General features: G+C 44.5%; 2 protein-coding genes across 3 annotated transcripts in view; one reads left to right on the top strand and one right to left on the bottom strand.

Moving 5' to 3' along the window:
- The window catches only part of ADD3 (adducin 3), a 118000-nt gene extending 116003 nt beyond the window's left edge, over window positions 1-1997 (bottom strand). Inside the window, exon 1 of one of the 2 annotated variants that reach the window (XM_056850573.1) lies at window positions 1975-1997. The gene's annotated coding sequence lies outside the window, so the exon portion shown is untranslated. The remainder of the gene's footprint in view (window positions 1-1974) is intronic. The other variant, XM_056850575.1, reaches the window with a different exon arrangement.
- XPNPEP1 (X-prolyl aminopeptidase 1) overlaps window positions 1-20753 on the top strand; it is a 130398-nt gene that overhangs the window by 42808 nt on the left and 66837 nt on the right. The gene's annotated exons all lie outside the window — the stretch shown is intronic.

Genomic DNA, 20753 nt, shown 5'->3' with positions numbered 1-20753 from the left:
AGTTCAAGGCAGCTCACAAAATGGCAAAAGAGGCAGGACGCAGGCACCATAAGCCTTCAACAAGTTAAACCAATACACAATTAAACATAGTTAAAATCCAATACACAACACAGCCAAACTAGTTTACCCTCCACCAACAGTCTAGCATACATTTTGGGCTCGTGAAGGCTCCCACCACACCCATTCTGGAAGGCCATTCCAGGCAGACATCATGCAAATCCCCATTCATGGTCCCAACCAGATTTCCAGCAGAGTGCCCATACATATATAAACCACAATATTCTTAAAGAAACAGCCTTGCTCAAAGTTAATGCGCCCCTTAGATAAGGCTCCATAGTTACGGCAGATAAGCTTGGTACATCAAGCCAATGCAGCTGGCGGAAAAAGAACATGCAGGCAGTCCACCGGACTGAAGTAACATGATGGAAGACAGCAACAACCTGAATAAAATCCTCTCAGGGACACTCTCATAGTATGTTCACAAACAAACAAAATGCGTTAAAAATTGCTTGATATTCCAAGTACATCTCCCAGAATTTAGTTATATCTTCATTAGCATCACTGTTAAAAAAAGTTTCATAACCAGTTAAAAGAACTCAAAACTTTTACTAAGGTTCCAAGCTTACAATTCTATGTGCACTTAGCTGGCAGTAAATCTCACTGAACACAGTGAGATTTCCTATTAAATATGCACAGAATCAGTTTATAAGGCTAAATGGGACATTTCCAAGTAACCACACAGGTCTTGCACATGCTCTTGCATGGTCAAGGGTACTGGTCTTCACCTGGTACTGGGGCAACCAGAAGTCATACCACTGCAATAGTACAAAAATCCTCAGATCCATACAAAGATCTCAGAACCTGAGAAGGCAGCAACATGGCACAGAAACTGCAAGGTTAGCTGGCATCCTTTGAACAATGCCAGGACTGGGCTCGCACCCACATGAGGCTGTATCCCAAAAACATAATGTGCAACACAAGACCAACAAGCATAAACACTTCCTTCCATACACACAGTGGCGGGGATACGAAAACACCCACATTTGACACCCAACACTCACCTTTAGCCCATTCACTTCCCACCCTATATGCTCCCTGTGTCAACACACAGGAAGAAGTCCCCCAAACACAGGCAGGGGGGGGAAAGCATCCAGCACTAAGGGAACACTTGAAGTCACAAACAAACGGAACATTAGCCAAGTATCAGTGCAAGCTGGCCAAAATTCAAATGAAAAACTGGACAGTAAATAAGGCTGCAGAGTAGGATTCAGACTAGTTTTCACAAATTACAGACAGTACAGTAGTCATCTTTCTACTTGGAGCATGAGGTCTTCCTACTACAGCTTCCCAAAGATGAACGGAGGTGACCCATGACACATTACCACAGTGGTGACAGCAGTGCCCCCCTGTCTAAATGGCACCCCCGCCAATCAAATATTATAATTCCTGAATCACATAATATTTTTCCCATTCACTAGGCAATTGCATCCAATCTCCCCCCTCCCCCACTCAAGAGATCGCCAAGAATGATCACTCCCAAAGGTTTAGAGTACATCAACCCTCCAATATTACTAAAGGTGCCGGAACTCGGGTCAGCAAAAGGCCTCACTCTTCTCCCGGTGCCACCCTGTTTTTCTTTGCACCGCCAAGTACCAGGCAGCACCCCCCCCCCCGCAAATGAAGGAACTTTCCCGATCACCAACAAAGGGGTGAATGCTATTTGGAAGTAACCTGATCCTTTCCAGGGGAGAGGGCGGAGGTGGACCAGAGCAGTCATTCTAAATATACCCACAGGACCCTAACTCTGGAGGGAAGCAAGCCCCTTCCCGAGTGCACCCGGAACACTTTTAATCTCCCAAACCTTGCACGGGAGAGAGGGGGGGGCGTTTTGACGAGAGGGGAGACCCTCCCCCCCCCAAAAAAAAACGTGCAAAAGCTCCCCCGCCACGAAAAGGGCCGAAGGAAGGGGCTTACCTCGGCAGCGAGCGCGCCTTTGTGTTTCCCTCTTGCTGCCTCCGCGGCTCTAGCGGGCTCGCAGGAGCAGCGGCCCCTCCCACGGGGAAGAAGGGGCGGGGCCTGAGAGAAGCGGCCCGAGGGCGGGGCCAAGAAGAGCCGCCTCAGTCTCTGGCACGGAAGCTCATCCGGGCTTCTCCCCGCTCGCCGCCACTGGCGGCTGTGGCGCGCGGTCGGGCAGCGCCCCTTGCCGTCCCCTCATTGATTCTCTCGCCTCCTTCTCCTCCTCCTCCCCCCCCCCCGACTGCCAACGCTCGGCCGGGTTTGAATCTGCCCCTTCGAGGCGCGCGGGGGGGGGGGGGCGGGCGGCGGCGCCTATAGGCCCTCTCCTCCCCGCCTCCCCTGAGCGCACCGTTCGCAGTTAACGGCTGGAGAGAAGGCGGTTGGTTGTTATCTCGCAGGGGCCGCGGACGACAACGCCTGGGAGGCGGAGGCTACCCGCGGCCGAGCCCCGAGGGCGGATCCGTGCCGATCCCCGAGGACGTCTGTCCTCATTCTGGCCACGTCCCTCACACGCGCGTCGCCTCCGTCCCCGGGGCCCGCAGTTCTGCTCCCCCCTCGCGCCCCAAGCGTTTTCGACACATGGCGCCGAAAACCGTCCTCCTCACGTCGATCATTTGGAGAATGTGCTCCAAATCCGAAGAAGTGAGCTGTGGCTCACGAAAGCTCCTACCCTGCCCGAAAATATTCTCGTTAGTCTTTCAGGGGCTACTGGACTCTGGCCCTTTTTCTACGACTGCAGACAGGCTAACGCGGCGACCCACTGGGAATTACCATTTGGAGCGTTTGAGCCTACACGCGGATCGAACTCAAGATGGTCTGTCCGGCTCGGCTGGACGTCGTGCGCACGTGGCGCCACTGGCGACCCCGGGTTCCATTACTGCCCCCGCCCAGCTTGCTCGGAATCCCCCTGTGCTCCAAACGGCCGCTCACTGGGCAGAAGAAGGCTCCACGCTCTTCGCTCTGTCACTTTCATTTTTAGTAGAGCAGGTTGGCAAAGGTAGGGACGGGTTTCCTTAAGCAGTTTTTCTTTCCATTACATTTCCCTCTCGTGCTTGAGGGTGATTTGCCTGCTTGTTTATTTGGGACATCGTTTTCTTTGGGTACCCTGCCTGCTGGCGAATTATCCCCAAACTGCCAACTGAATGCAAAATTGCACTACATTTGTACTACGCCCCCCCCCCCACACACACACACACCTCTTCCTGGAACCTGTACAGTTCCTCTTGCCTAATCTCTTCTGTAGTCACTTGGCTGCTCTGTTCGCCTTCCTGTTCCATATTCCCTTCATGTTCCCCAAACAAATTTCATTCCAGGCCTTTCCACCTCCACCCACCCCAAATACCACTTGTTGCAGATGCAGACTGTAACTCTAGGCTTATTACATTCCTTTATATTCCCACTCCAAGAGCAGATAGGCTGCTCAGGCTTCAATAGGGCTACTTTCCTATGTATCTTGAGAATCAGTACTCTTCAGCATACACACTGTGTGCAAATAAACCAGCCATTTCTCCCAAATGCCTCTTCCCTTAAGTCTTCTGTTCCCACACACCTGTTTCATCGGCACAACTGGATCCTATGCATCATACATATTTATTCAAAAGTAAATCTCACTGTGTTCAATACATAAATATGTGGAGGAATACAGTCTTAAAATTCACACCACCTACCCTTTGTAGCCCAATTCTAACCAAGCTTACTCAGAGGTAAATTTAATCAAATAGCGTATATTTGCAAGTTAATCTTTAGAATTAGACTCTCTTAAAAATAATTCAAGGAGGGTGCTTTTTACACATGCATTCCTTTTACTGCTGATTTCTAGCCTTTCCAGTATGTATGCAAGTTACATGCTTTTCATTTCTCTGCAATACTCCCACTCACCTCACCCAGCCAGACACACCCACACCTCCAACTACATATGCTCAGTAGTCTCTTCCTGTCCTCCCTTCACAAACCTTTTCCCCCTCCCAACATAGGGAGGAGGAAAGTCTCTTGTAACAACCAAGATAATCCTTTGAAAACATTTCCTTGTAGCTTTAATAATGCTTGCTGCCTCCAAGACTGCTGAGTTCAACTATGTCCTGTTTCCCTTACCCTCCCAGATTATTTCATCACCTTAATATGCTTTTAAATGCAGAAGCCAGCACTGTAGTGCTTGAGGATATGGGTTTTATTGCCAGCTCAATTATGCCAATATGTCATTTGATATTTGCTGTGGTTGGATCTTCAGCATGGAAGGAAGAGGTTGCATATTTCTGTATTATTAAAAAAATGAAAATGCAATCCTAATTGCTTCCCTTGTTGCATGAAAGTCTATGTTAATTAATTTTACAAAAGCATTTTGAAGGCAGGAAAAAGGGAGGCATCTCTTTCAGTCAGATCAGCAGATAATCGTTCGACTCTGGCACCCTTACATAAAAAGCATGCAGCAGAATCTATTCCTAGAATGGCTGAGTATTCCTACTCTTCCCACCATAATTTACATATTTTAGAAATGGATAAAAGATTCCTTACCAAACAGTTTTCCAGTGCGTCTTGAGTTTCCTGCTTTTTCCTTTTGTAGGTAGGTTATATCTCACAATGCTGCATAGAGAAAGACACACACACTGCAGCAGCTCTAGAGCTAAAAGCAGGAAAGTATGTTACTTCCTAGAGAGGCTCTTTATTGCCACTAGGCGCTGGCACAGGCAAAAGCATTTTTCTTAAAGCTTACTGATTCTTCCCTAACTGTTTCCTGTCATCTACAGTGCAGGGAAAGCTAACTTTTTAAAATGTACTAGAAGCTTTGTTTATAAGGGTTCAAAATAAGAATTGAGAAACAAAATGCAACAACTTGACTGTAAATCAAGGAAAAGAGAATAGTTTAGTTTTTTAAGTTTCAGTCTAATTTGTGTCTCCTGGTACAGCTGGAGGTCAGTAGCAGTTGTAAACATGCCTAATATTTTATCCTGCTTCCACTTCTAAAAAATTTAAAGTCTGTCACTGCTAGATAAATGTGTGTTTGTGTAAGCAGAAATACTGCAATAAGCTATAAGGAGTAATACTACATGTTATTTTTTTACAATATTTCATAGACCAGCTAATATTATTTTCTGTTTGTTTATGGTGATGAAGGCAGGTGTAATTTCAGTGTAACTTGTAAATATAGTATAGTTGGGGTACTAGTGTAATCTGCAATATTTTCTAGAATACCATATGTAAAAATACTGATGGGGGAACCGCCTGCATCGCTTACCCCAAATTTTTCACGTGGTCTATCTGTGAGGATTGAAATTTCATTCCACGAAGTACCTCTGCACATCTTCTTTTACAATGTTGTTTCCCGTTTTCCTGTTCACTTATAAATCAGTTTTATCTTGTCTGCACTGGTTCCCAAAAAAGCAATGTTTTCAGGTGGGGAGCCAGTTTCCAGACAGGGTCAAGTTTCAGTGCACTCGGGTCTTTTATTTGCTGGTAGCCAACCTTGGATTATACACAGTCAACCCAACCTTTCCTTGCAGAGGCAAAGCATCCCTTTAGGATCAACACCCCCCATGGGTTAAAATTTGGTGCCCCAGGGATGGGTCATGTGGAAGGAAGCAGTTGCTGCCTCCTGGGCCGGCTGTGGCTGCGCTGGGATCAGCTCTCCTTCAGCCTCAGTGTCACTTTGTTTTCATTGAAGCTGCCAGCTCTGGCTGAGTCTAAACCTCCCTGGCAAACACCTCCCTTCTCTCCTCCAGGAACGGGTGGCAAACCCTGAGTAGCTTCCCCGCCGGCAGCAAGCGAGCAAAATGGCTAGGGGCCAAGGAGAGACGTCCCAGCAAGCTGGGCGAGTAGTTGCCCTGCCCACCCCCAAACAGCTGACCGGAGGCCCTCCTGCTGGCAAGAAAGGCGGGGGGGGGGGGGCTGAAGCAAGGGACTTCCAGGGGGTGGGCCAGGGGGTGGAGCCTGGGAGGAGCCTCTTGGGGGCTGAGGGATAAAAGAGCCATGGCCAGGGAGAAGACACAGGCTGCAGGGAGCTCTTAGCTCCAAGGCACCCTGGTATCCACTGAAGGCGAGGACTGCTCTGTCTCACCCTCAGACTGGTCTGAGGCGGAAGAGGCTCTCACGGACTGAACCTCGCCAACCCCCGAGAGGACCCCCAGGTTGGTGGAGAAGGCAGAGCATGACACTGTCAAACTATCACACACTTGACAATGCAATCCCATAATTCATTTTGTTTCACCTCATTTGCGAATTGCATTGCTAACCGAGAATCCCACATTCCAAGGCTGGGGAGATGCGTGCACTTCTAAAACCAGTCCTTTGCAGTTTCCAAAATCCTTCCTAGAGCAAGCAGAGAAATGGAAAAGAAACGGGGGCAAGCTTGGGGGCTGAGGGTCTCGGTGGAAGGCCTTATAGGTTGCAAAGAGGGTTATTGTAGCATTCATGTCCATTCGATCCAGCATTACATTGCTAATTACGGTTTAATTTTTAAAAAATTTTTGGGGGAGGGAATAGGTAAAAGGAGGGGAAGGGAGAAGAGATGAGCAAAACAACATGCCTGAACTAGGGAAGGGTGTTGGGTGGGACGGAGAAATAAAGAAAACTGGCTCGGAAATGGATTTTTAAAAATGTGGTAAAAGTGCTCGGGTAATGGTTTCTGACAACCAGTGAAGAGTTGTTTTGATAAAAAAAGCTCTGGTAGCATTAACAATTGGGTGCCCTCAGTGGATGTTGCAACTTACTGTTGCTAAGGCAACAGCATCGCTAGCCTTCAATACTTGGTTTCTCTCAGTACAAGTCAGGGCCCTCTCCAGGGCTGTTTTGGCCTTTGGTGAGAAGGAGATAGGGAAAGAGTGAGAATATTGGGGTTGCCAGGATGAGGGAAAGAGGAAATAGTGTTGAGAGAGGGATACTGGGGAAAATGAGGTACTCTTTATATGTTTCTTACCAATCACCTTGGCCTGGCTTGGTAGGTGGCACTACACAACTGGACCATGGCATTTGCAGGTAGAGCTTGCCAAGGTGGGGAGGAGAGTGAAAGCTGAAGACAGGAAGGCAGATAAAGGTAGGTTGGTTGGTGGGTGGGGAGGAGAGGTGGAAGCAGGACAAGGGGAGAGGCTATGGGGGCTTTCAAGAAAGAAAATAAAAATAGTGGTGGAGTGGGGAATAAGATACCCCCTGCAAGTCCTTACAGGTCCCCACTTGTGATCATATTATAATATGATTGGGAACTCATAAAACATTTAAAAAAAACTTAAGGAGGATGATAAAAACATTGGGGCGTGATGGAGAGACTCAAATTTTGCACCTTAAATTAGTTTCTTGAACTGAGATATATGTTGAGGTTGTTGTATACTGGAACTTGCACTCTGGCAAAATGAGCAATTTTTTTACTGGTCAACTGTGGGCATCCGTCTGAAATTGTGCAGTCAGGTATGCCATTTCTTGCTCTGAGGGAGAGGGCATCTTGCAGATTGGGTGATTCCCACTGCTTGCTCAGGGAGGCAGAAGCAAGACTTCCACTTCCTGTCTCCTATGTGGAAATCTCCCACTTCTCAGGTTGTTTCCTACTTTGCACAGGGAGAGCAGCGTTGAAGCAACTCTCTGCTGCTTCTAACAAGTCACAGGGACCGGACGGTATACATCCTAGAGTTCTTCAAGAAAAATGGGAAATTGCTCAACTTCTAACAGTGATATGTAATGTGTCCCTTAGATCAGCCTCTGTACCAGATGACTGGAGAATGGCCAATGTAACACCCATTTATAAAAAAAGGTTCCAAGGGGGAGTGGGGACGCAGGAAATTACTGGCCAGTTAGCTTAACATCTGTTCCCGGTAAATGAATGAAAAGCATTATTAAAGATAGAATTGTCAAGCATATAGAAGGGCAAGCCCTGCTGAGCAAAACCCAACATGGCTTTTGTAAAGGTAGGTCCTGTCTCACTAACCTTTTAGAGTTTTTTTAAAGTGTCAATAAGTATGTGGACAGGAATGAGCCTGTGGACATTGTGCGTTTGGATTTCCAAAAGGCTTTTGACAAAGTCTCCCACCAAACACTGCTAAGCAAATTTCATAGTCATGGGATAAGAGGACAAGTCCTCTTATGGATTGAGAGCTGGCTGAAATAAATAGGAAGCAGAGAGTAGGAATCAATGGTCAGTTCTCACAATGGAGGGATATGAGCAATGGGGGTCCCTCAAGAATCTGTGTTGGGACTGGTGCTTTTCAACCTGTTAATCAATGACCTGGAGTTGGTGGACAGAGAGGTGGCCAAGGCTCCAGATGGCACCAAATTATTTATGGTGGTTAAAACAAAATAGGACTGTGAAGAGCATTAAAATGGCAAATGAGATTCAATGTGAGCAAGTGCAAAGTGATGCATATTGGGGCAAAAAATCCCAACTTCACATATACACTGACAGGATCTGTGCTGGCAGTGACAGACCAAGAAAGGGATCTTGGGGTGGTAGTGGATCTCTCGATGAAGATGTCAACCCAGTGAGCGGCTGCTGTAAAAAAAAGCAAATTTCATGTTGGCCATAATTAGACAAGGAATAGAGAATAAAACTGCTGCTATCATACTGCCCTTGTACAAATCTATGGTGAAACCACACTTGGAATACTATGTAAAGTTCTGGTCACCACACCTAAAAAAGGATATTGCAGAGCTTGAGAAGGTGCAGAAAAGAGCAACCAAAATGATCAGGGGACTAGAGCAACTGCCCTATGAGGAATGGTTAAAACATTTAGGGCTGTTCAGTTTGGAAAGAAGGTGGTTAAGGGAAGGCAAGATAGAGGTCTATAAAATTATGCATTGTATGGAGAGAATGGACAGGGAGAAGCTTTTCTTCCTCTCATAATACTAGAACACGAGGTCATCTGCTGATGCGGGAGGGGGAGAGATTCAAAACAGATAAAAGGAAAGATTTTTTTCACATAATACATACCATATATACTCGCGTATAAGCCGAGTTTTTCAGCCCAAAAAAAGGGCTGAAAAAGCCGAACTCGGCTTATACGTGGGTCAATACGGTAGAGGAGGGAGGGGGGAACTTACCGCCGCCGGGCCCGCGCAGCTTCCTCCGGCTGGCAGCGGCCTCCTGCAGGCCCAGGAAGGCCGCGCCGCTGCCAGGCCCGCAAGGCTTCCTCCTGCCGGCAGCGGCCTGCAGGGGCCTCCTGCAGGGGCAGGAAGGCCGCACCACCACCGCCGCCCATTCGCCGCCTCTCCCGGTGAGTAGGGGGTTCAGGGGCTCTTCCCTCTCCCCCCCTTGGATGGCACTGGGGTCGGGGTGGGTCGGGAGGGCCCGGGAGGCCGGCGGGAGGGTGACCTGGGGCAGGGGCGAGATCATCCCTGCGCTCTAAAATGGCAGCCGCCATTTTAGAGCGCAGCATTACCGGTAAAGGGAATTTCTTATTGACCCTCGGCTTATTTGCGGGTCAATAAGAAATTCCCTTTTCTGGCCTCAGGTTTGGGGGGGTCGGCTTATACTCGGGTTGGCTTATACCCGAGTATATACGGTAGTTAAATTGTGGAATTCCCTGCCCCAAAATGTGGTGATGGCTGCCAAAATGGAAGGCTTTAAGAGGGGAGTGGACATGTTCATGGAGGAGAGGTGTATTTATGGCTACTAGTACAAATGGATACAAGTCATGATGCATACCTATTCTCTCCAGGATCAGATGAGCATGCCTATTATATTAGGTGATTTGGAACACAGACAAGACAATGCTGCTGCAGTTGTCTTGTTTATGGTCTTCCTAGAGGCACCTGGTTGGCCACTATGTAAACAGACTGGTGTACTTGATGGACCTTGGTCTGATCCAGCATGGTCTTTCTTATGTTCTAGGCCAGGAGTTTTGAACTCAATTGTTACGAGGGCTGGATATGACATAAATGTCACCTATTCGGGCCGGACTATGCCTCGCCAGCCCAGATTGAGAGTGGGGGTGCCTTGGCTGCCTTGCGGGCTGGATAAGAACTCTCAAGGGGCCAGATCCGGCCCTCGGGCCTTATGTTTGACACCCTTGTTCTAGGCTCTACTTGGCTAGGAAATCTACCCTTTGATTTTTTTTCTACTTCAATACCTTTTCTCTCTTATCAGTAGAAAAGAGTAGGAGTCCAGTAGCAGCTTAAAGACTAACAAAACTTCTGGCAGGATATGAGCTTTTTGTTAGTCTTTAAGGTGCTACTGGACTGCTACTCTTTTCTACTGCTAGTGACAGACTTAACACAGCTACCCACCGTGCTCTTTTCTCTCTTATTTCCTCCTCGGAATCTTGTCTCTTGCCTTCTTCCTCTGATTTTTCTGCCTGTGTCTTTTCTACTGTTAAACCCCCTCTTTTCCCCGCCAAAACAAAATAGCAGATCAGAGGAATGAAAGCTATGTTTCCGAACAGGATTTGGACCTGGGACTGCTAGTAGCCCTACCACAGCCAAACGACCAGCTCTCCTGTAGCCACTCTCGTGGTGAAACTGAGGTGTGGAGCGGGCGAGAGCCAACTGCATCTAAATGGAGGAAGACAGATGTGCATACTTTTTCCCTTGATTTTTTTTATTTTCCATAATACCATAAACAATTATTTCAACAACAAACAAAAGTTATCAATAAGGGAAAAAGAAATAACATATAATTGTTGAAAATATCTACCTACTATCAAGTAAAGTATAAAAAACTTCCCCTTCATCTTCCTCCATCTTTTTATAAACCTGTTTACTCTTTTGTATTAAAGGTTCTAATCCAAATATTGTTTTACATATTTAAGTTTTGTTCATTATCAGTTCAACTATGATTACAGAATATTTCCAATTGTAAAAAAGAAAAAGAAAAGCTTATTTCATCATTTTAAACCAAATATAACACAGCAATTTTGAATTTTAACTATTAAGTATTGCATGTAGTAATAAAAGAATTATTTAAACCTAAAAATGGAATTAATATATCATTTTTTTCAACAATATCTTTAAAAATGGATTAGAGCAATAGGTAACCTTTGACTTTCCTCATTTGAAGTTCTATTTCACAGTAAACCCTCCATGCCTCCCAATTACCCATAACTTGTACAATGTCTTTTTGATTTATCAGAACGATGATTTTTGCCTTTTCTGCCATTTCTAACTTCTTTTGTATCCAGTCTCTTTTGTCTGGGATGTCCAGGTAATCCACCAGCTGCTCCTTTCAGAGATAGATCTTCTTCTTCTTGGTCTTGTTTTTGTTCCTGTTCCGAAGTGAGGCCCACTAGTTCTTTTTCATAACTTTTCAAAAAAATTTCAACATCTTCCAGTGAAATGACGGTAAATCTGATCTCTTTATAAATGAAAGTAAGTCCTTGTGGCAACATCCAGCGATATCTTATTCCATTCTTCCTTAATGTCATGGTGAAATCCTTAAATATATTTCTTTGTCATTAAATGTCGAGGAATGTCTTTGAGAATCATTAATGGGATCCCTTTTACTGACCAGGGGTTCTCATAGTGAATTTGCATGATGGTATCCTTCATCCTAATGTCGTAGAAGGAAATCATAATATCTCGAGCTTTTGATTTCTCCAGTCTGGTCGGTAGAGGAATTCTATATATTCTGTTTATTGCATGGTTTAATTCTTGCTCATTTATTTGAGAAAGGTCAGCCAGTGTTTTTATAATGGCCTCTCTAGCATCACCAAGTTCTTCAGGCAACTTACACAGACGAAGATTGTCTTCTCTCACCTTGAATTCCATCATAGCCAGCTGGTCCTTTACTGTCTCTTCTTGGAAATGTATTGCATTCAGTTGTTTGTCATAACTTTCCAGTTTTTCCTTAACCTCTTTCTGTTCTTCACTCATCGTCTTGACAGTAGAATCCATTGTTTTCATATCTGTTTTAATTTTTGTAACTTGAGCTTTCATATAGAGCTTTCATATAAATCTACTTTCCTCCCTCCCCTTTCAGCGTCGTTGCATCTGATAGGTAGTTATAATGTCTTTCAAAAGTCCCGTTTGTTATGTCTGCCCACTGATCAAATTGATAAGGTTCCTGCTGTTTAATCTGATGGCTTTTTTATTCAAAGAGTCACTTATACATTGGGTGGAGAGGCGTAGATTTCATAGATGTTTTTATCGATCCTTCAGAACTTCTAGATCAAGGTAAAGACAAAAGAGTTCTTACTCAGATTTTGGAAGATGAAGTTTCCTTCCCTTTAATATGATTCTTTAGATGGTAACAGATAGAGGAGATCAGAGCCTGTTGCCGAAGAAACGTTCATGGCAATGTAATTCCCCACGATGCCGGCAGGACAACATCCAAACCTCCGAGGAACTTAAATAAGCTCACTCAGAAAATAAGAAAGTCAAAACCGCTCTTCTCGGCTGCAGGGGTAATCCTGCGCCCCAGTCCACAGGTTAGGAACCGGGGTGGAGTGCATTATTGCACCCCAATTTAGAAAGTTTCTTGGGTTCCTTGGGAGGTCCCTGAGGAGCATAGCGCTGAGATCAGCTCTCTACCGGAAGTCTCAGATGAGCACACTTTTAAAAGGTGTGAAAAAGGTTCCCCCAGAAAGATCAGCTCCCAGGGCTACCGATCTGACTACTGATGGCCAGGAGTGTATGCCCGACAATCCAGAGGGGACTTCTTCAGCACCAGCTTTTCCATTGGGTCCAGCAGTGAGGGGTAATGTACCTACGTATCTCCCTCCCTTCCCCCCACTGGTTCAGGAGGCGGGGAGGCTTTCTACCCTACATAAAGAGATTGTGGAGATTGTTAAAAATGCCTTAATGGAGGGGCTGCAGGCCTTTCAACTGGAGGGATTTTCCCTGTCTGCTGCTGGTATATCTGATGCAGCTGAAGTAAGTAACATTCCCTTCCCATTACAAAGTTGCAATGCTGACTTTTTTGTCCTTGCCGTATAATCTTGTATAACTTTATAATTCTCCCACTGGGCCTTGAAAAACATCCAGTTACTGGAAACATTGCCTATCATGTCCATAGGCCCAGAAACTGGAATTAGGCAAGCTGCCACGGCTGGAATATCTGCTTGTTCCTCTAGATCAGGCGTCCCCAACCTTTTTGAGCCTGCAGCCACCTTTGGAATTCTGACATAGCATAGTGGGCGCAGCCACAAAATGGCTGCTGTAAAATGGCTGCCACAGCTTAACTTTAGACACACAGTGAAGATCTTTGTGCTATGATGGCAGGTGCTGCTAAAGTTTAAAAAAATATGCACAGCCAATCAAGTCTTGCTGAGCAGAAGTCCTACCTGCCCGCACCCACCTTCTAAAAACAGTTGGTGGGCACCAGAAAGCAGGTTGGCGGGCATGATTTGGGGGAAGCTGCTTTAAATGATGCCTTTCAAATAGGGCTGCCAGGTCGCTTAGATTGGCGGGCAATTGCCTGCCAATCAATTGCCTGGCTTAGAAGCGGGGATCGCATGCGGCCGCGCCGACACGATCGCGTCACTTCCAGTTTACAACCGGAATCGCTGCATCACAATGGGCCTTTTACCACTCAAACTCCCAGTTTGAGTGGTAAAAGGCCTGTTGCAATGCGGCACTTCCGAGTGTAAACCGAAAGTGAGTGTCATGATCGCGTTGGCGTGGCCACACACATGTGATCACTGCCTAAGCTCCGCCCCTAGGCTTGCTGACCTCCAGGTACTAGCTGGAGATCTCCTGCTATTACAACTGATCTCCAGCCGACAGAGATCAGTTCACCAGGAGAAAATGGCCACTTTGGCAATTGGACTCTATGGCACTGAAGTCCCTCCCCTTCTCAAACCTCGCCTTCCTCAGGCTCCACCCCAAAAACCTCCTGCCGGTGGCAAAGAGGGACCTGGCAACCCTATCCACCCCAAAAACCTCCTGCAGGAGGAGAGGGGGGACCTGGCAACCCTACTCTCAAAAGCTCTGCTTCTTAATCTGTGCGTACTTCTTTTGAAAAATATTTGCCCGTCTGCTACCATGTTTGAATGGATCATTGAAAGACAACAGAGGTCTAACTTCAATAACCTGGGCTTTATTACAAGCAGCTGTGAAACAAACTGGAAAGAAGCATAACTCCTCCCTTAGTACTTTGACCTCTGAACAGGAGCTGCATGTCCAGGTCCTTACTGACTAGGTATAGTCTTTGTTGCAGCTCTCTCTGTTGGTCAGGATAACTATTCTAACACTACACAAATTTATCCAGAAGAAAGCTCCATTTTGTTCTGTGATGTTTAGGCCTTTATACAAGTCTTTCATTCATTTTTCATGGAAGAGGTTAATCCAGAGTCAAACATTTTTGGAGCAAAACTTCAGGATTATGAAAATAATAAAGTGAATATCTTCCCTTTTTATTATCCTAAAAAGTATTACAGTTCATATCATGCCAAAAACCCAGTTCTCATTTCCTGTTAGCCTCCTCAGGGCAGGAAAGAACATCCTGTCCTTCTAATAGTATGAACCAAACAACAACAACTATTGAAGTACGGGAAGGGTAATAGAAATCAAATCAATCTGGAAGGATGTGAAAAGAAAAGACAATTCTAATCCTCGATTCTGACTTCATAAATGCAAAAAGAGCAAAAAGGTTCTCTTTAAATCTGCAAAATCTTGAGTGAAGGTGCTTAGCTGGGAGTTCGTACTAGTCCAACTGTAAAAATATCTAGGTGTTATCTTTTGAGTGACAGTTTATGATGCTGACGTAAACCAACATCTGTAGTTTAGGGTGTATTCCATCAAATACTTCATCCAGGGATGCATATGCCTGTGAGGAACCCGCTACATCTATGAATGGTGTGTAATAAATGATAACTACTACAGTTCCAAAATAAAAGATCATAATCCAGTGAGTGGAATTCATCATGATTCAACAAAAAAATGTCAATCATGTTGATGGTACAGTTCCTAAATCTAGTTTTCTGTAGTAAGGAATATGACAATTTCTTTTCCCCATTCTGGGTATAGAGACTCTCAGCTCTCCATAAAGGCTGTGTGTCTCTCGCATGTAATATGATTCTTTGAGTAAAGGGCTAAGCTAAATTGCTATTCACCTTTGCCATGTGTGTGCCTGGGAAGAAAAAAAAAACAAGCTAGGCTCTTCCCTGTGATGCTGAATCCTTCACTGCTTGGCCGATATTAAAGGAAACCCAACAAAACCTGGTAAGCAATCTTATATTTACAGTCATTCAAATGCGATTCTGTTACCCTACGCAGCTATGATAGACATTTACCATCACGATAGAAGTATCAACCTCCGTATAGTTTAATTTTGGCAATGCCAGTGTCCTTCAAGGGAAGGATAAGTATTGGCCCAATGCATACATTCCCTCAACAGATGAATCTCAGTATGTGAGAAGCTGCAAGGTGGAAGAGGGAGGTTTAGGAAGAGCATCTAGGAAATTCCACTATCTCAAACCTGTAGCTCACAGCAACTTGCATTTAATGTGTTTATTAAGGGCATTTCTTATCCTGATTTTCTCCCCAAAGTGATTCCCCAAAATATGATTTAAATAAACAAATGCCATTTTTTTAGAGTACACTACACGAAATCCTGGATTGGTTCTGCATTCCACTGGTCCAGTCAGTCAAACCATGGGCCAATAGCCCTTTGGTGTGTGTCTTTGGCCATGTCCAGGTTTGAAGTAGCTACAACAGGAGGGAAACAGAACTTCAGGCTAGATCTTAAGCAGCTGGCAAACATCTTCACACAATTCCCATTCCTTATGGGAAAGCCTCTTGTTTCACCCAGCTTTAAGTACCTACTTGAATTTGCATGCTATTGATTACTACCACCTTTCATTGCTGTCCATTGCTGTGTTTTCTTTGATGTTTTCTGGGCAGCCTTTCAGTGGGGTAGAGGGAGGGATGGATTGCCAACCATTGTTAAGTAGAGTTGCCAACAGCCTGGAGAGGAAAATGTCCTTCCCCTTTAATAGACAATGGGATTTTATTGACTTCCATTCCATGAAAAGCTTCATCTGCCTATTTGTACACATTTTCCTCCAGGTTGTTGCACCCTAATGCTAAGGTTACAACACAACCAACAGTTGCAATGCCCAGTGTACATATAGCTGTTCTGCTGTGTGTTTGACAACCATCTTGGTTTAGCCTGGCTCTTGCACTATTGCAAACTGTTTAACAAAACTGCTTACCGGTTATTTGTTGCACCAGTACAATTGAACCTATCATGGGAATGCAATTGATAGGAACAACCCTTCCTGTCATTCTGCTTTCTCGCCAGTGCAATCTTCAAAGGCATAGGAGCCTTACTAGACCAAGACAGTGACTTGCTCTCATCACCTGACTTGTCTTAAGAACTGCATGCCTCATGCTGTTCATTTAATGTTTGAATTGTGTCATTATGGTGTCTTGGTTTTAACAGGGCTCATTACTAGCCTCAGTTGTCTTCAGCATGGGAGTTACACTGGGAGGAGGCTGAAAGGGTTCTTTGTTTGCGCAGATGTTCTGTAGCATGGGTTAGAGACAGGTTGTTTCCTCAGGATCTCTATCACAGCTGGTATGTGATAACCCATGCAAGCTATGAGATAGGGGCATGAAGAGCAAGGGTTGCGGGGTAGAACAGCAGCAGACAGTAGTAATTAACCTCATGAATTCAACAGAAGGATGCTTGTATAGAAAAGTGCCAAGCAGAAAAAAACAAACAATTGCCAGATGGTCCAAAATCTCAGCTGTGCAAGAGACTGCTTCCAGGGATCCTTTAATCGGGGGACCTCAAACATGATGTTCTGTTCGGAAACCCTATGTTTTCCTCCACATACTTTCTTGCTCTAGGATATATGGCTGCTTTCCAAACCAGGGCCAATGGAGGATTCTGAATGCCTCTTATTTTATTTTCTGCATTTGGTATCGTGCTAGACTAGAATACTGTGAAGTATGGGTTTTAGTCTTATCTCTTCCTTATATTTTGCTGCTGAAGAGCTTGTTGCCGGCTAAAAGCAGTCTTATTGCCAGCATTCTCCTTGATGGCATTGGAACCCCTCACTCTTATTTCCCACATGAATGGGAGCTACTGGAAAGATAATAGGAAGCCCGTGAAACCAATTGTGTTCCTTTTGCAGTGCAAAAACTTTTGCAGTGCAAAAGTTCTTCAGAGCATTTCCCCTGCCTGTTCCCTAAACCATTGCCTCATTGAGACCCTAGGTTCTCTGCAGGGGCTTCTCTGCCAAATGAGTTGCAGAAGTTCCTAGGTGATATGGTTGAAGCCTCTATGCTTCCTTCCTCATGTGTCTATCAAAAGAACTATATTTGCAGGGGAAAAGCTTGAACCCAGAACTGTAGAGCTCTCAGTAACATGAACCATGGCACACCATGGTCTGACCTACAGCAGAGGGTACTGTTTCCTTTGTTCCTTCCCTTGTTGTGTCCTGTGTGTGAGTGAGAGTGGTGTGCTGTGGTGTGGTACTATCGAAGTGTGCTGCAATTGCTGTGCATTGGTTGTCTATTTTTATGTATGGCTTGCACATTGGTATTGCCGATACAGATTACGGAGCTCTCAGCTCTTGGAGTGAAGTCTTTTTTAGAACTTATTTTGTCTGTTGAAAGACTATAGTGTCCTGAGCAGTGTGATTTTCCAGAGACACAGCTGCCTGGGTTGGAGAGCCAGCATGGTGTAGTGGTTAAGAGAGGTGGTTTGGAGCGGTGGAGTCTGATCTGGAGAACCAGGTTTGATTCTTCACTCCACATGAGCGGCAGAAGCTAATCTGGTGAACTGGATTTGTTTCCCCACTCCTACACACGAAGCCAGCTGGGTGACCTTGGGCCAGTCATGCACTCTCAGCCCCACCCACCTCACAGGGTGTCTGTTGTCGGGAAGGGAAGGGAAGGTGATTGTAAGCCGTTTTGAGTCTCCCTTAAGTGGTAGAGAAAGTCGGCATATAAAAACCAACTCTTCTTCCCTTTGGAGGAGAGATCACAGGAGACTTTAATCCCTTTTTGTACTATTTGCTTTATTTACAGAGTACAGGAGGCAGAGTACAGAGTACTGCACTGTAGATAGACACTGACATGCGTCTTCCCACTCCCTTCAGTTGGGCAAGAAGCTTTCGTCTTCCAAACTCTGATGGGAACTCAAATAAAGCCCTTTCCTAACATTTAGAGCTCACTGAGAAAATATCAATATTGTTCAGACACATCACCCATCTTTTCGTCATATAGAATAGGAAAATCCATCATGTTAATGAGATACTGACCAGCTATGTAGGCATCCAGATTTTATTAAACTGTAAAATGCTGATTTATTATAGTTAGTTGTGTGAAGGTCCATCAGTACTAATACCTAATCCATCCGCTAAGCTTCAGAAATTACCTTGTTTTACACAGACTATCACACTTTTTTTTAAAAAAAGGCTCACATCACCCGACATCAGCTGCACTCCTCACTTTCTTTTTTCTTTAGACAACAACCTGCCTCATTTTCCTCTGATTTCTGTTCTTGCTGTTTTTACATTACTACTTTTAAGAGGTCACCTTCCAGCCACCTTAGATCCTGCTGTCACAAGCCATCTGTGGTGTTCATTTCACTTAGATCGAGCTTTCTGTTGCATTGCCTTGGCAACAAGATTTTTCAGCAAGGCACCAGCTTTGAACTTGTCCTGGTCTATAACAATATGCACCCAGCATGTTTTACTCACCAACACATCAGGTTGCCATGACAACTATTCACAATATAACCTCACCTCCCTTGCTTTCCATTCTGTGGCTTTTACCAGTTGCTTCTAAAATGATCCCAGTCCTTAGAATGTCAGTTCTAGGTTCATTAATTTTCTATACCTGAGACCAGAATTAAAGAGTGAAATTACTAAAGAATAAGGAATTGTGTAAATATATAATTTGAATAGTTGTTAATAAGGTAAAAGCTTAGAGCAGAGAAATGGGAGGTTCTCACCACTGCTGAAGGAAAAAAAACATTTAAACATATTTTTATGGTTAGATATGTGGTTTTAATCTGTAATTTTGAATATGAAATTAATGTTGCTTTTTATTCCAGATTAATCTACATTTCAGATTGATCTGGAAATTTGTATTAATAAATGTAGTGTAATCTTAAGGACATACACCAAGTGCCTGTATGGAAAGTATATAACAGTGACCCAGCTTTTCCAGATATTGGAATCCATTCTTAATCCCAGTCTCCAACATGAAATCATTTTTAATGTATTTGACCTCTCTCTGCCCTTCTGCTATTTTTTCCCTCACTTTCAAATAGGCTGCTAATCTATAGTAGCTATTTTAGATTTCTTCCTCTAGGTCATGTGAGGTGGCTCACTTTGCCAAATTATGTGGCCTCCATGGGCACCTTAGTGTATGCATCTCATTGCTAGTGTGGTCTGATTGCATAGGTAATCTTTGTAGAATTGATATGTGGAGAATCCTGGAGTGGTGGATTAACGTTTGTGCCATTTTAAACTACTCAGTCCTTTGGTTTTGTGGCTTGATCCAGATGGCAAATTTTCCTAACTGGTTTCCAAACCCTCCACTCGCAAGAAACTCTTTCAGCTTCCCCCCCCCACAAGACTTTTCTGTGTGTAAATCTATTTCCTTGGCTGCCATGAAATCTTTGTAAATTGTGGGCAAATTTGGAACATGTTGTAGAACTTGTCCACCATTATGGATCTTCTTTTTGAGGAACACCTGAGAACCTCCAAGGAACCCACAGATTTCCAATAACGCATTTTGAAAACAAATGCTTTAAAGTACACAGCAGTTAAAGTAATAACCATACTTGTACAATTCCTCTATACTTTGCAGTGATTAACAGCACAAGTAAAAAATCACCATAAGTATTTCTCCTAGGCTCCAAACGAGATATGGTGGGAGGGATTCACAGTTATTCATACACATGTCTACCAGTTCACTTCTTAAGGGAGAAGGGGTTTGCAGGGACTTTTTTTTTAAGGGAAAGAAGATAATGTTGGTGAGGGGAGCTAAATCCTATTCACTGTCCTGCCTTTGAAAGATACAAGTGAGAAACAAGTGTTTGCTTGCACCAGCTCACCATTGCACCAGCTCACAGAATCGAGCAGTTTAAAAAGTATCTGTGCAGCTCATCTAACAAGTCTGAGCTCATCAAGTTCTTGGTGCAATAGTGAAGGATGCCTAAGTACATGAAGAGGTTAGAAGAGAAAGCACTTTATGCAACAAGTGATAAGACCTGTTTCAAGATCACCTGAGACCACTGGGAAGAAGTATGCAAGCTGAGGTCTATACAAGAAGAAGCAGACACTAGGATGCTGCTGCATGCCATTACATGCAGAAAAGGGTAGGAGAAAATCTATTGTTTCAGAAAATTCAGATATACTATGCCTTGAATTTGCAAATGAAATACTATGCCCCAAGTTTTATTGACATAAGTAAACCCTCAGAAATAATGTGTCTGGTGCCTTGATTGGACTACATCCCTTCACTGGCTGTGACACCATGAGAGTGCTTTTGCAGGTCAAGGTAAGTTAACTCCCTGGAAACTACTGAGAAAAGTCAAGAACTACCAGGACACATTCAGTCAACTAGGGAAGACATGGGAGATCTCTACAGAGTAGTTTGAGATTCACCTGTCCAATTTATGTTCCAAATACTTCTGTAAATGAACTACACTATGAACTTTTTAATGCCAGGTACGATCTCCTCAGGTCTCAGAAGCTAAACAGGGTCAGCCGTGGTTAGTACTTGGAATACCCAGGTTGCTATGCAGAGGAAGGCAATAGCAAATCACCTCTGTTAGTCTCTTGCTTTGAACACCCTACTGGGTTGCCATGTCAGCTGTGACTTGATGGCACCTTCTACATGGAGAAGTGGAGTCCATCTAGTTT

Source organism: Euleptes europaea, chromosome 5, assembly GCF_029931775.1.
Source record: "Euleptes europaea isolate rEulEur1 chromosome 5, rEulEur1.hap1, whole genome shotgun sequence".
Classification (NCBI taxonomy): domain Eukaryota; kingdom Metazoa; phylum Chordata; class Lepidosauria; order Squamata; family Sphaerodactylidae; genus Euleptes; species Euleptes europaea.
Note: the sequence above shows the minus strand (reverse complement) of the source record. Positions and strands in the feature narration are given on the sequence as shown.